The following is a 15,762-nucleotide window of genomic DNA, read 5'->3' as shown; positions in this document are numbered from 1 at the left end:
TCATCTGATGATGTCCCATATGTGCTTGACTGTAGACAGAACTGGTGATTCACCAGACCAAGGCAACATGTCGACACTGTGTAGAGGATGTTCAGTTACAGCAGTGGTATGTGGGTGAGTGTTATACTGTTGGAAAACGCCCCCTGGAATGTTATTTATGAGTGGCAGCTCTACAGATCGAATCACCAGTTTGACATACAATTTTGCAGTCAGGGTGCCTCAGATAAACACGGAATAAATAAATCTATAAATATAGTATACGCATTTTGTGCCATTTAAGGTAATGGGGTAAATAATAGAAATATTAATGTTATTATATATATATATATATATATATATATATATATATATATAATATTTCTATTATATATATATATATATAATAACATTAATATTTCTATTATTTACCCCATTACCTTAAATGGCACAAAATGCATATACTATATTTATAGATTTATTTATTCCTATTCAAGAATTCATATATGGTGTAGAAGGAGTTGTCAAGGAGATATGACTTCAATTAATTTTTGAAGCTATTACTGCTGTCTGTCAGACATTTTATTTCATCTGGTAATTTGTCTAAAATTTTTATAGCAGCATATTGTACCCCTTTCTGTGCCAATCACGGACAGTGGCTATATTCCTGGCAAGTCGTTCTGCAATACTGCAGAAGGAACATTCAACTTCTCATAGCCCTACTACACGAACTCGTTCAATTTCGGTGTGGTGCTGATAATGGCGTCACTGTCGGCTTATAGGCATTCTTTACTAACTCTCCACATCGAATTTCAAAGCTAATTAACGTTCACGACCGTTACAGGATGTATTTAAAGCAAACCTAATTTGCATCATCACAGTGGCGCCACTAGCGCCACTCTCTATCGACTCGCCGAAATTAGAACTGATATCGTCTTTCGGATGTAGAAACTCGACTAACAGCTTTCGTATGTGTCGCACACGTCCGTCTTGGTGTTGCGATTTGTTGATCCCAGTGTATATAAATTTACCGGTACCAGTATTTTATATGTGAGAGTTTGATATCCACTTCAAGCATGTTACCTGGATGACACATGTGATTTTGGATGAGATTCTGTAGTTGACTCCATTGTGAGAAAGTCTGTAACAGAGAGAGTACTTATTTTTTAAAGTACGAGTTCCTTAGGCTCAGTGATATACTATAACATAAATAATAAATTTAGTGACACGAATTTAGGGAGGAAGTGGAAATGAAAGATTGTTATTAGGTTCTCAGTTGCAAGTATCTCAAGTAGAGGACCTAATTTATGCATCCGAGGGGAGGAAGCATACCTCTGGATTACATGAGATTGAGACCTTGCAAGATTTACCAGAAGTGACGCGGTGGTAGATAGTTCAGTTGACCACTTATAACCATATTATAACTCATTGTAAGATTATGAGATTCTGTCATAGCAGCTCAGAACATGTTTATTTGTGAGAAGAGTGATAGTGACTGCCTTGTCTGAATAAAGTAGCTTATTAAAAATATAGAAAAAGATTTCAAACCCGTTTACATGATGAATCGTCAGAACAGGCTATTAACTTTTACAAGGTCATAAAAATCATTTTAGAAAGTCTTCTGTAGGAATAGCTATAGCATGGGAGGAGAATCCTTGATAATGACAGGTCAATAGAGTCTTTTCGTTGTCAGACTACTACAGGAAGCCAGACAATGACGGACTGTTACTGAACGGGTAGCATGAACCTCATTTCTGCACTGAAAAACTAGCATGCACGTGTCTGCAACGTACCTGTGCATATCTCATGCGCCGGCCGCTGGTGGCCGAGTGGTTCCAGGCGCTTCAATCTGGAACCGCACGACCGCTACGATCGCAGGTTCGAATCCTGCCTCGGGCATGGATGTGTGTGATGTCCTTAGGTTAGGTAGGTTTAAGTAGTTCTAAGTTCTAGGGGACTGATGACCTGAGATGTTAAGTCCCATAGTGCTCAGAGCCATTTGAACCATTTGAACCATATCTCATTTGTAACTAGTGGTGTCGTTTCGCTTTGTTTAAGTATAAGTCTATTCATTGTTTATTCTCTATTTTCTTTCAGACTATGTCCAGTGGGACAGTTGATGCAATCCAATATGTACAGATAAACAGAGGAAGAAACAATACGTTACATAGCCAGATCTGCATATCCAAGTGTTTGGTGAGCGACTAATTTGAGAAAGAAAAGAAAAGAGGCAGTTATTTTTCCTGGTGGTCTGTTGTAAAGGGGCTGCAGCAGTCGTCAAATACTGTTTTAATCATTGGGAAAGAACGGTGCAATACAGAGTGTAATGGAAGTTGCACAACAAGGCTGTAGACACCAGCAAGAAAGTGGCTGAGGAAGAAGCAAATGGCAATTTTGGATGCTTCCCAGAAAGTCGATATTGATGGTCATATAAACAACATTTATAAGGGAAAGGAACATCCCACGTTATTGAAATTACACACTGCTTCAGAAAGATGACTTTTTTCTTAAAAAAAAGAAAAAGTTTTCATTATGTATAGTAGGCTTTAGCTATTTAGTTTTTAATGAGAATAGAACATAAATGGAAAATAGTAGGGCAAACTGTGTCTCAGAGCACATTGCAGGCTGCCTACATCAGGGGCAAGTATATGTTCAGGGGCAAACCTATTGTTCTCTTTTGATTGACAGTTCCTTAACCTATTGTTCTGCTAAGAGGATGGACACCCTGGGGATAATCTGTTCATTTGATTGACAGGTCCTTAACCTATTTTCCCTCCACCCCTGCTCCTCCCCCTCCTCCTGCCCCTCCCCTATCCCTCTGGGAGCTCGCCTTGGTAATACAAGCACACTTATGGCATCAATTCGATTGACTAATTAATTAAATCGATCAATTAATGAAACCAGTCCATCCCCTCCCCTCCCCCACCTGGAAATTGGCGGCAAAAAGACTCAGTTGATCAGCTATTTGGAGGGAAATCGATTGCAGTGTCTGGAATATTCGGCTCTAAGAACTATGGGACTCAACATCTGAGGTCATCAGTCCCCTAGAACTCAGAATCACTTAAACCTAACTAACCTAAGGACATCACACACATCCATACCCGAGGCAGGATTCGAACCTGCGACTGTAGCGGTCGCGCGCTTCCAGACTGAAGCGCCTAGAACCGCTCGACCACACGGGCCAACTGTGGAATATTGTTTAATCAATTTACACAGTATAGTTTATTTATTTATTTAAAGAATTTGGTGGATAAGCGATTGCATTTTATGGAATATTGTTTAATCAATTTAGAAAAAGTGTGGAGTATTGTTCATTGAAACAATTTATGTGATATGAGACCATGTATAGAATACATTTTATTTATTTATGTAAAGAATATGGCATGAAATCGATTTCCATGTGTGGAATATTGTTTAAACAATTTAGACAATATTTGGAACATTGTTTATTTAAAAAATTTATGCGATAGAAGGTGATACACGAACTATTTTAACAATTACGATGATGCATTAAATGCATTCACAGTTGCGAATTAGGTAGCTATAGAATGGAATGAGGACAATGAAAATTTGTGCTGGGCTAGGACTCGATCCTGGATTTCCCACTTATTGTGAGCAGTCGCCTTACCATTTAGCTATCCATGCAAGACTCACGGCCAGACCCAAACTTCCATATGTCATCAACTATGCATCTACGACCTGCACTCATACATCCACTATCTACACTCCTGGAAATGGAAAAAAGAACACATTGACACCGGTGTGTCAGACCCACCATACTTGCTCCGGACACTTCGAGAGGGCTGTACAAGCAATGATCACACGCACGGCACAGCGGACACACCAGGAACCGCGGTGTTGGCCGTCGAATGGCGCTAGCTGCGCAGCATTTGTGCACCGCCGCCGTCAGTGTCAGCCAGTTTGCCGTGGCATACGGAGTTCCATCGCAGTCTTTAACACTGGTAGCATGCCGCGACAGCGTGGACGTGAACCGTATGTGCAGATGACGGACTTTGAGCGAGGGGGTATAGTGGGCATGCGGGAGGCCGGGTGGACGTACCGCCGAATTGCTCAACACGTGGGGCGTGAGGTCTCCACAGTACATCGATGTTGTCGCCAGTGGTCGGCGGAAGGTGCACGTGCCCGTCGACCTGGGACCGGACCGCAGCGACGCACGGATGCACGCCAAGACCGTAGGATCCTACGCAGTGCCGTAGGGGACCGCACCGCCACTTCCCAGCAAATTAGGGACACTGTTGCTCCTGGGGTATCGGCGAGGACCATTCGCAACCGTCTCCATGAAGCTGGGCTACGGTCCCGCACACCGTTAGGCCGTCTTCTGCTCACGCCCCAACATCGTGCAGCCCGCCTCCAGTGGTGTCGCGACAGGCGTGAATGGAGGGGCGAATGGAGACGTGTCGTCTTCAGCGATGAGAGTCGCTTCTGCCTTGGTGCCAATGATGGTCGTATGCGTGTTTGGCGCCGTGCAGGTGAGCGCCACAATCAGGACTGCATACAACCGAGGCACACAGGGCCAACACCCGGCGTCATGGTGTGGGGAGCGATCTCCTACACTGGCCGTACACCACTGGTGATCGTCGAGGGGACACTGAATAGTGCACGGTACATCCAAACCGTCATCGAACCCATCGTTCTACCATTCCTAGACCGGCAAGGGAACTTGCTGTTCCAACAGGACAATGCACGTCCGCATGTATCCCGTGCCACCCAACGTGCTCTAGAAGGTGTAAGTCAACTACCCTGGCCAGCAAGATCTCCGGATCTGTCCCCCATTGAGCATGTTTGGGACTGGATGAAGCGTCGTCTCACGCGGTCTGCACGTCCAGCACGAACGCTGGTCCAACTGAGGCGCCAGGTGGAAATGGCATGGCAAGCCGTTCCACAGGACTACATCCAGCATCTCTACGATCGTCTCCATGGGAGAATAGCAGCCTGCATTGCTGCGAAAGGTGGATATACAATGTACTAGTGCCGACATTGTGCATGCTCTGTTGCCTGTGTCTATGTGCCTGTGGTTCTGTCAGTGTGATCATGTGATGTATCTGACCCCAGGAATGTGTCAATAAAGTTTCCCCTTCCTGGGACAATGAATTCACGGTGTTCTTATTTCAATTTCCAGGAGTGTATATTCCCATACCAGTCAGACGTTGTATTTGAAAGTCACTTGCCCAGTGTTGGCAGATAAATATGGTATTGCAGTGCCTGTGTTATTCTGATTACGACGCAAAATTCCTTTGGACATGCATACATTTTTCATTCTGATTGTGCAAGGAATACCATTATGAAGCGCCCATCACATGTAATTAACCTGTTAAAAATCTTTTGATCGTGAAGCACACACTATCTGCCATCCTGCACCCAGTGCCAGCTTGCGCCACATGTGTAGCTGCCTGGAGTTTAGATGCACCGGCGGCCCCGTGAAGCGATATGACCATCAGCAGCTGCACCACATGCTGGTGTCCAAGGGGTGTCTGCTCGAGCCCCACTACAGACAGACCAGCTGTCACGCTAATCCCTGAACAAAAGTACCTGAGAAATTCCTGTTAAAACACATGCTCTCTCTCTCTCCCTCTCTCTCTCTCCCTCTCTCTCTCTTGTCCCATAGTGTGCCACAGCCGAACATGCACGCGCCGTAGGTCGTGGTAGGACCGAACCGCAAAAAGAAATTACCATTTACCCAGTAAACAGCTGTGGAATAGCGACACAAGTGAGAACTCCTTCCAAGGCAAATACCTGACTGAGAATGGATTCTGCCATCAGCTCTAAGCTGAAGCTCTACGTCACACACCGAGCGAGGTGGCGCAGTGGTTAGCACACTGAACTCGCATTTGGGAGGACGACGGTTCAATCCCGTCTCCAGCCATCCTGCTTTAGGTTTTCCGTGATTTCCCTAAATCGTTTCAGGCAAATACCGGGATGGTTCCTTTCAAAAGGGCACGGCCGATTTCCTTCCCCATCCTTCCCTAACCTGAGCTTGCGTTCCGTCTCTAATGACCTCGTTATCGACGGGACGTTAAAAAACACTAACCTAAACTCTACGTCACATGCACAAACACAGAAAACAGAACTGACACCCTGCAACTGTAGAATATGTGGTTGGAGGTGACTGGAGGCATTAGAGTACAGTGCTATATTATGCCATCCGACCAGGAAAATAGTGTACTTGCGCTAGGTATTGGCAACTGTACTACATTTACAAGCAATTTTCGAATACAGAACGAGAAGTGATGTCATGATCGCATGGGTAGGAGAGACACAAAATAGCTATAATTACTGATGCAGTGATCGGTTCAGATGGAGTTGTAACGAGGTATGATTTAATAGTAGACTGATTATGCACTCGAGAGAGAGAGGGAGATGTTGCTGCAGGTCATTTCACCATTTTTATCCGTTGTTCTGTCGGGATGCATCGATTGTGTTCTGTGTGTGACTTAGACACTGTCTACTTGCGATCGTTAATAACAAAGCTCTCACTCACCTGAGGACTTCCATCTCATGTATGATGATGACGAAACATTCCATCCTGTTTCGACACATTCCTTTAGCCGAACAAAAATTTACGCCATGTAGTCCATTTCCCTGCTGCACCTTGGACGTAAAATCGAGTCATCACTTTCGTAACTACGGTGATTGTAAGTAGAAACACGTGTATGTAAGGTAGTGCAATCGCCGTGTATACATCTGCTTGACAGATGTCCTGTTTACGGAGTTAGTAGCGGCATGATGCGTAATTTCACGTGTCAAACACCGCTGCTACGCGCTTGTCTCTTTCTTTGTAAAGGGCATTCTCTGTTACTAACGATCATTTTATATGCGACTGATGCGTGCATGGTATAATTTCTGAAATGTGATCGGGTGTGAATAGTGAGCGTGTATCACAAAGAATCGATGTTTTAAGGAAGTAGTTTCTTTATTATACAGTTTGTCACCATAGTTTTTGTAGAGAAACCTGAAAGGACAATGTGTCTCATGCGCTGGAAATATGTTTCCTACGTTAGAATAGTAACTGCTTCGCATTATCACGACTAGCAGGTCGAAAACCGCAACAATCTAACATTATAGCGTGTTTTAAGTGCAGAACCAAGTAGCCTTAGGAGCGCATGTGTTTATGTTCTCTCTTACCAATAGCTTCTTGGTAATCACCCCAGACCCTAGAATAATACTTTAGAATTGATAGCACAGTTGATTTACGTAAAATGCTTCAAACTGTCCCTCTGGAGATCCATCAGGCATAAAAACTATCCGTTTCTTGTTCTTAACTGTCTATTATATCATTACAACACTTTCATATCTATTACACGCCGATAAGGGGTGCTAACCTCCTCGACATTCGCGCATCGATCTTGTGCTCTTGGATGGGTGCGGGACAGCAGTTACGGATTCAGTTTGCTCTGTCCCTTCACAAAACGTGGAATGTAGCGGTCTACAACGGGTCAGCTGCAGATTAAATTGGTGACAGTCCTGCAGGCAGCGTTGGTCAAAGAGAATGCAAGGAGATCTTTCTGTGACTCCCATCCACATAGGGAACGATGGCAATCGTAATCCTACATTACGCACTATGATCGAAGTGCTAGAAATATGTAGATGACTGTCTGGTATACTTTGATGTACATGTCTAAGAATTAATAATGAATGGACGAACTGCACATCATCTGCACTACAGGAAGCCAGACAATGACGGACTGTTACTGAACAGGTAGCATTAACCTCATTTCTGCACTGAAAAACTAGCATGCATATGTCTGCAACGTACCTGTGCACATCTCATGTGTAACTATTGTTGTCGTTTCGATTTGTTTAAGTATAAGTCTATTCATAGTTTATTCTCTGTTTTATTTAAAACTATGTCCAGCGGGACAGTTCGTGCAGTCCAACATGTAGACGAGGGGAAGTTTATTGATGTTTCAGGAACTAGGAAGCATGCTGCCGTGTCACTGGTCGGCACTGTAACAAACTGATAAAATTGCTAAAATTGATCGCACTCTCAACTGTGATGCTTATTACAATACATCGTTGGTGTCTTTTCCATACCATCCATCCACTGGTATGCTGTTGATTACCACATAATGACTGACTGACGTCGATTGTTTGAGATGGAGAAAGAGTCTTGCTGGCCGGGCAGTACCTCCCAGGGATTGCAAGCATCGAAAAAGTGATCGCGAACATGACCGCAATATGAGGTATCAATCGACACGTAACACCGAACCATCAGCTATCCCATCACTGTGAAAGATGGGTTTAAATGTAGAGGTTGTCAGTCACCCTCAGACTGCAGTTTGGAAATGCTCCACAATGCCGCAAAACTCTTCCAGTTTTCTTATGTTGTGAGTGTCTTTAATTTCGATCATCCAGTGCGTGTGTTTTGGGAGCAGCGGCAACATGGTTTACGCCATGCAATGTCCAGTTTTCTGTGAGAACCAATGGGTCGAAACGTGTTTATATCAGTTTAGAACCTGACACAGACTTCGAAGTCGTGGCGGAAAAATACAAAATGTAGGCAGTGTACGAAATATGTTACTGCAGGAAATAAAACAATGTATCGAACAACAATACATGGACGGTCTCTTGCGATGGATAGTCTGTGAATTATAGTCCTCCTGCAGTACAGGCGATGAAACTTTACACTGGTCTGTGCAAGCGACTTTGATCACTGACCATCTGCTCCAATGGGTCAATACTTGTATATTTAATAGAATCACCACATACGCTCCATGCCAGCAAACCGACGGTATTTGTTTTCGATGTATCGGAAGAGAGAGATGTGGTAAAAATCTTATCGAGTTCTCTGTCATATGAAGTTAACAGAGCTTTTATAGTTCGTAGTTTTTCTATATTGAATGGTCCAAAATAACGATAACAGGATGTTTGAGCTACAGACGAGAACGCACCCTGAGGGATGTAGATCTCTTTGAGACTGTAGTACCTGTATGTAGTTTAGAAACGAATTGAAATGCAGTAGCAAAATCCTCGTCCTTCTTTCAGTTTCTGTATTATTTGGAGTCTTCCTAATTTTCCCAATAAGAAAAATTACCATAACTGTTCGTACTATCTTTTATACTACCTCATATTACAGGAGAAAGATTTGTTTTGGCACCGACCTTACACATCGTACACCATTGGCGGAGCTATGACAACATGTTCCCATTTCTTCCCTGTTTCTTCACGCGGTGCAGGAGATGTTAGATATAGCGCTCTCTGACTTCTGCTCAGTTCTCGCTTAAATTGGAACGATCACACGCGCAAAGCTGGAATGGTGGCGGGGAACGACTGAGAAGCAGTTAAAAGACGCATAGGGACTCTTTAAAACCACGATGGAGTCTTACTGTAGCAGATAGGTTCGAAAAAGGTGACTTGCTTCGAGATATGAGAGTGCCACGAATATGATTCACCAGAGGCTGTAATCATTAAAATACGTCTCCATAGGATCCAACGCAACTATGTGGTTGAATAGAGCAACTCGATTCCAAATCGCATACAGCATTTCTGCCAGAAAGCTTTAACGCTGTCAGCAACTCTTGTATATGCCTGTGGAACCAAGACCGCTTTTTATGCAGGGTGACGTTGACACAGTTGTTGTGATCGTATTTTTAATAATGCTGTCCTTACGCGAAATGTATGTTACCGGCGGTAGAATTCTTCTGCGGTCAGCTTCAAATGTCGGTTCTCAATAGTGTTGCTCGAAAAGAACATCGTCTTTCCTCCAGGGTTCCCATTTGAACTACGTGGTGAGTGTAATCTGACTACTGAAAAAGAAAAATTCCTCACCATGCAAAGTGACTCTCATGATCAGTTTTATTAATTTGCCTATAAATTTGATATGAGTGACATGCCGCCTGGCAGATGGAGGTGATGCTTAGGGCACCACGGATATGATTCTTGACTTAGAGTTTTTTCCACTGCGGTGATATCTTTTAATGATGTTGGAATCTCTCACCTACACAGGGAGAGACAACCATCGTAATAAAATCGGATGTATTACCGAATTTATGAAGTGATACGCAATACAAACCTTATATATACAACTTCTCTGTGTTGTTACCTTAAGAAACTTTGTATATTATGAGACATTTGGTTACCTTATGAAAGAGTTCGAAAGTGAGGAGGCATCCCGTGACAGTTGTAGATCTAAGCACTCTGTCATGAGCCAAAAATGAGTTTAATATTGTAGTCCTGTGATGCATGATGTAATAGATAAGACAAGAATTTTTTCTTACCTGATGAGGAAAATTCTTAGAGGTAATGTAACCTATGCCATACTGTTATAGGATTTTCACAACAAGTAATGATACTTCAGCGATGGGGAAAAAAGCTTGTATGCTTCGATTTCTCCTGTCTTCGAACTGACTTTTACAAAAAGGAGGAACCTACATTTCATGTGAAGAACTCGAGGTGTATTATCAATAACATCGCTGGCTCAGATTGGGTAAACTGGGTTTTGTAAACAGGTGGGCCTATGTCAGGGTGAAATTGTTTAGAACTGCTGTATACATCCAATTTGTAGCTGCTTGTTTCGGAGTACACCAGGGCTGACTGCACTGGCGTCATGAGGAGTCGGCAACCGGAAGTAATAGATTAGTTCAGCTTGTGAGAGGCACAAATAATGCTCCGACCTGTCTGATGTTGCTCATGGCAGTGAGGGCTCGCGAAGTGACCAGTGTGCTGGGTGGGTGCAACAGAAGCAGACTTGTCTGTTGCGTGAGAGAAGATTCAAAATGATGGGTGCTTGCACTGTATGTAATAATATCTAAATTCCTACCACTCCAATAACTCCATCCCCCTCGACACCCTCCAATGCCAAGAGAGTGGTGCATCCTGGCATACACGCACATACATGACTGCAGCTATGATCATGACAGTAGTTTTCAACGACCTGTGAATGTCGGTGTACAATGATGGTGAATGAGGAGACAGGTGCACTGCATGTGGACATCTGGAAGGTGAGTGTGCAGGATGTCCGAGTGTTTTCTATCTTGCAGTGGTATTTTCTGTTGTCGTTATCCACCATGCAGCAGCCCTTTCTCCTTCTGAAAGTAGTGGAGAAAACCATTTTCGGAGTTCTATGGTGCTTGAAAAACCCAATCGCAAAGTCAGATTCCCGACTGATAGCTTTCTCTGACTTTTAGCCACGACAGCAACAACTACTACTACTACTACTATGCATTGGGTTGTTGTTTAAGTGTGTCGTGTTTAGTGCTCTCAGTACATCACTGCATGCATGCGTTTTGTATGGGGAAGCACGACCTGTGCAGGTGTGTGTCTCTCTCTGGTCAGTGCGGACAGGGCTGCCCTGTAGTCAGTGGACAGCACTTGCCTCACGATCGCTAGTTTTTCACCAGGAATGCTTAGTGGAAACGTTGTGAGGGAGGAGTGTGTTTGTGCTCTCATACATCGGTGCACACAGGACCTCGGATACAATAAGCACTGTGATATAATCGTGGCGGAAATTTCATTACTTGATTTGCATAATGTTTGTGTGTAATGCTCAAACATTGAACATTTGTTTTTTTTTTTTTATGAAGAAGGATCGTCACAAGGTGGCGATGGGTGCCTTAAGCGATCTATTTGACTCATGCAAATTCCTAACAATTAATTTAATAGGCTAATGTAAATGGCCTATTGCACTGTATTTTTGATAACAGAACTGCGTCAGCTCTCCCTTTGTCTCCAGCATTAGCCAATAAGAACACTGTATTCCGAAGAGAGATAAAAACCTCTGTCTGCATGTTTCGGGATATTGGTTCACAGAAATAAACTGGGTGTGGCCTCCTGAGAAAGACAGAGACAGGAAGCGAGTCTGTACTTTCCGATCAACAGAATTCCGCTGTTTGATGCTTTGTTCGGGGCCCATGAGATCTAAGTAGGCCGATATGTGCCATGTGGTCAATGATATTTAGTAATGTGATCTGTAATTATGGCACTGGGCAGTTTTGACTTTAGTGGCTGTGCCCGCATGGTACATGCACGCATGGAAGACCCCAAACAGTGGCTACTATACTGCACTTCATTCAATTCGTGAGCTGTAGACCCCTTTTGCAGGGTTTAACTGTCAGTGCAATATGACTGCTGTATGTTTCTCTACCTGAAAAAAAATAGTTTGTCACTGAGAGTCTAGTAATTTGTCTGTCTGCTGAAAGAGGCGGTGGGTTTCGAAATATGTCATGAACATTTGGATACCAATGTAGTTGTTCTGATTTTCCCGTCTGTTCTTAGACATCAGTGTGCTTCGAAAAGTGAGGAAAATAAAAAATATGAGCCTTAACATCCCTAACTGCAGCAGCAAATGTAAACTGAGCCTTCTCAGTGTTTCCATGCAACTGTTTGAATACTCCATACTGCGCTCTATTTTCTGAAAAGTTCTTTAAATAAATTATATTCCATACACCATCTTGTACCCCATAAATTGTTTAAAAAGACAGTATTCTATACACTGCAGTCAATTTCCTGACAAATTCTTTAACTAAATAAATAAACTATATTCCAAACATCGCCTTGTATGCCATAAATTGTTTAAACAAACAATATTCCACACATTGCTTTGTCTACCAGAAATTGTTTAAACAATATTCTATACACTGTGATCCATTTCCCACCAAATTCTTTAAATAGGCAGATAAATAAACTATATTCCATACACTGCCTTGTATCCCATAAATTGTTTAAATAAACAATGTTCCACACATTGTCTAAAATGTTTACACAATATTGGATGCACTGCAATCGATTTCCCGCCAAATGGGGGGATCAAATGAGTCATTTTCGCGCCAGTTTCCACGATGAGGGCTGGAAGGTTTCCCAGAGGGCAGCGGTTAGTTAACTGATCGATTTAATTAATTTGTCAATGAAATTGATATCAAAAGTGTGTTTTTATCAATGAGGGGAGTTCCCAGGGGGATAGGGTGGAGGAGGGGGAGGAGGAAGGAGAGGGGGATGGTTAGAGGTTTTTTGGAAACCATTTCACCAAACAATAGGTTAAGGACCTGTCAATCAAAAGGACAGATTATGCCGATGGGGTCATAATCTTCTTAGCAGAACAACAGCTTAAGGACCTGTCAATCAAAAGAGAACACTCGGGTTGCCCCTGAATGTATAGTTGCCCCTCAATGTAGACAACCCACGCTAACAAGTTGCACTGGTGCCCCTCCCCCCCCTTCCCCCCTTGTCTCACTACTTATAGGCTTCTTCAGCACTCTTTCACTGGAGTTTACAAGGCCAATGATAATACTGAAATCAATACTGGGACCAAGGAGAAGAATAAAGTGAAGGTGAAAGCCGTTGCTTCCCATGCTGTGCCTGATAGTCCTTGTGTTTTTGCAGGTGGAATTTTGAATTTTTCGCTTGTAAAGGAAGCATACAATTGTTCATGTCAAAAATATGCTAAATATATTTTCATGTTGTCCACCAAGCACAAGCACAGGTACATGCATCTTTGGAAGACTGTTTTATCATATATGACTGAATTTGCTATTAATAAAAAATGGAAATGTCGTGTGGCTAGGGCCTCCCGTCGGGTAGACCGTTACCGTTCGCCTGGTGCAGGTCTTTCGATTTGACGCCACTTCGGCGACCTGCGTGTCGATGGGGATGAAATGATGATGATTAGGACAACACAACACCCAGTCCCTGAGCGGAGAAAATCTCCGACCCAGCCGGGAATCGAACCCGGGCCCTTAGGATTGACAGTCTGTCACGCTGACCACTCAGCTACCGGGGCGGACTTTACTATTAATGATTGTATACGTTTTGCTATTTGTCAAATATCGAAGTGAAAAACAAAATAGCAAGGGAAAGGGATTTCGAAAAAATGCCTTTGTCAACAAATTTTGGTGACCGTTGTAATGCGAATTAAAAACTATAGTACTTTTATTTCTAGTTCTTTTTATATCCATTACTGTTTTAACAACATTTATTCAAAAAATTAAACTTAGTTTTTTGTTCAAAGAATGAATGTGTTTCATCCCCTTAATGTTCGCGTGGCCCTGAATGAAAAAGTATGTCTCCGATCTACTCTATAAGCTATACAAAACTGATTAAAATTGAAATGTATTCCTTTGGTAGGTTGTCTTATCAGCTACCTTTTTCAGTCGCATTCTTCCTGCTGTCAGAATGCTTCTTGTTGTAGTTGTTTGGAAACCTGTTCCAATGACACAGGGGAAATCTCTCTCTGTTCCTGCTTTCTGACTATCAAGTTACACAAATGTTTCCACTCAGAAAAAATTGCACAAATAATTCCACAAGCTGCACTTTTTTACTTCAAGTCAAACTACGAAAATAATAAAAGAACAACTGCACGAGAATCTATACACCATCTCACTGCTTACACTCTACTGGCACTCAAACTAGGCAACTATGGACATTCCCAATATTCGAATGTTAGAAAAAGAAAGAAAGAAAGAGAGAGAGAGAGAGAGACAGAGAGAGAGAGAGGGGGGGGGGGAGCACTACGCGAGACTGGGCATAAGTGTGACATCAGTGCACTTGCAAGTACCCACAACTACACCTGGCCAGAGCTATGGTCTTGTTAGGACTTAACATAGCAGTTAAGTCAGACATGGAGACATTGACCACTGAGATGTTTTATCGGGAAAAATTGCATCTGCCATTGGAGTTTTTTTTTCATTACAGCCAGCGTGCATGGAACTGGAACTGCCATATACAGGGTGGTCCACTGATTGTGACCGGGCCAAATATCTCACGAAATAAGCATCAAACGAAAAAACTACAAAGAACTAAACTCGTCTAGCTTGAAGAGGGAAACCAGATGATGCTATGGTTGGCCTGCTAGATGGCGCTGCCATAGATCAAATGGATATCAATTTTGTTTTTTAAAATAGGAACCCCCATTCTTACTACATATTCGTGTAGTACGTAAAGAAATATGAATGTTTTAATTGGACCACTTTTTTCGCTTTGTGATAGATGGCGCTGTAATAGTCACAAACAAAAAGTGCGTGGTATCGCGTAACATTCCACCAGTGCGGACGGTATTTTACCAATTGCGGAAAAGGTCGATATCGTGTTGATGTATGGCTATTGGGATTAAATTTGCCCAACAGGTCTGTGCTATGTATACTGCTCGGTATCCTGGACGACATCATCCAAGTGTCCAGACCGTTTGCAGGATAGTTATGTTCTTTAAGGAAACAGGAAGTGTTCAGCAACATGTGAAACGTCATCCACGACCTGCAACAAAAGATGATGCCCATGTAGGTGTTTTAGCTGCTGTCGCAGCTAATCCCCACATCAGTAGCAGACAAATTGAGCGAGAATCTGGAATCTCAAAACCGTCGGTGTTGAGAATGCTACATCAACATCAATAGCTTCCGTACTTGTCTGATGTTGCTCGTGGCAGGGAGGGCTCGCGAAGTGTCCAGTGTGCTGGGTGGGTGTAACAGATGCAGACGTGTGTGTTGCGTGAGAGAAGATTCAAAATGATGGGTGCTTGCACTGTATGTAATAATATCCAAATTCCTACTACTCCAATAACTCCACCCCCCTCTCCCCGACACGCACCAATACCAAGAGTGGTTTACCCTGGCATACACATACATCCATGACTGCGGCTATGATCATGACAGTAGTTTTCAACGACCTGTGATTGTCGGTATACACTGATGGTGAATGAGTGGACAGGTGCACTGCATGTGGACATCTGGAAGGTGAGTGTGCAGGATGTCCGAGTGTTTTCTATCTTGCAGTGGTATTTTCTGTTGTCGTTATCCACCATGCAGCAGCCCTTTCTCCTTCTGAAAGTAGTGGAGAAAACCA

Source organism: Schistocerca serialis, chromosome 1 (genome assembly GCF_023864345.2).
Source record: "Schistocerca serialis cubense isolate TAMUIC-IGC-003099 chromosome 1, iqSchSeri2.2, whole genome shotgun sequence".
NCBI lineage: Eukaryota > Metazoa > Arthropoda > Insecta > Orthoptera > Acrididae > Schistocerca > Schistocerca serialis.
Note: the sequence above shows the minus strand (reverse complement) of the source record.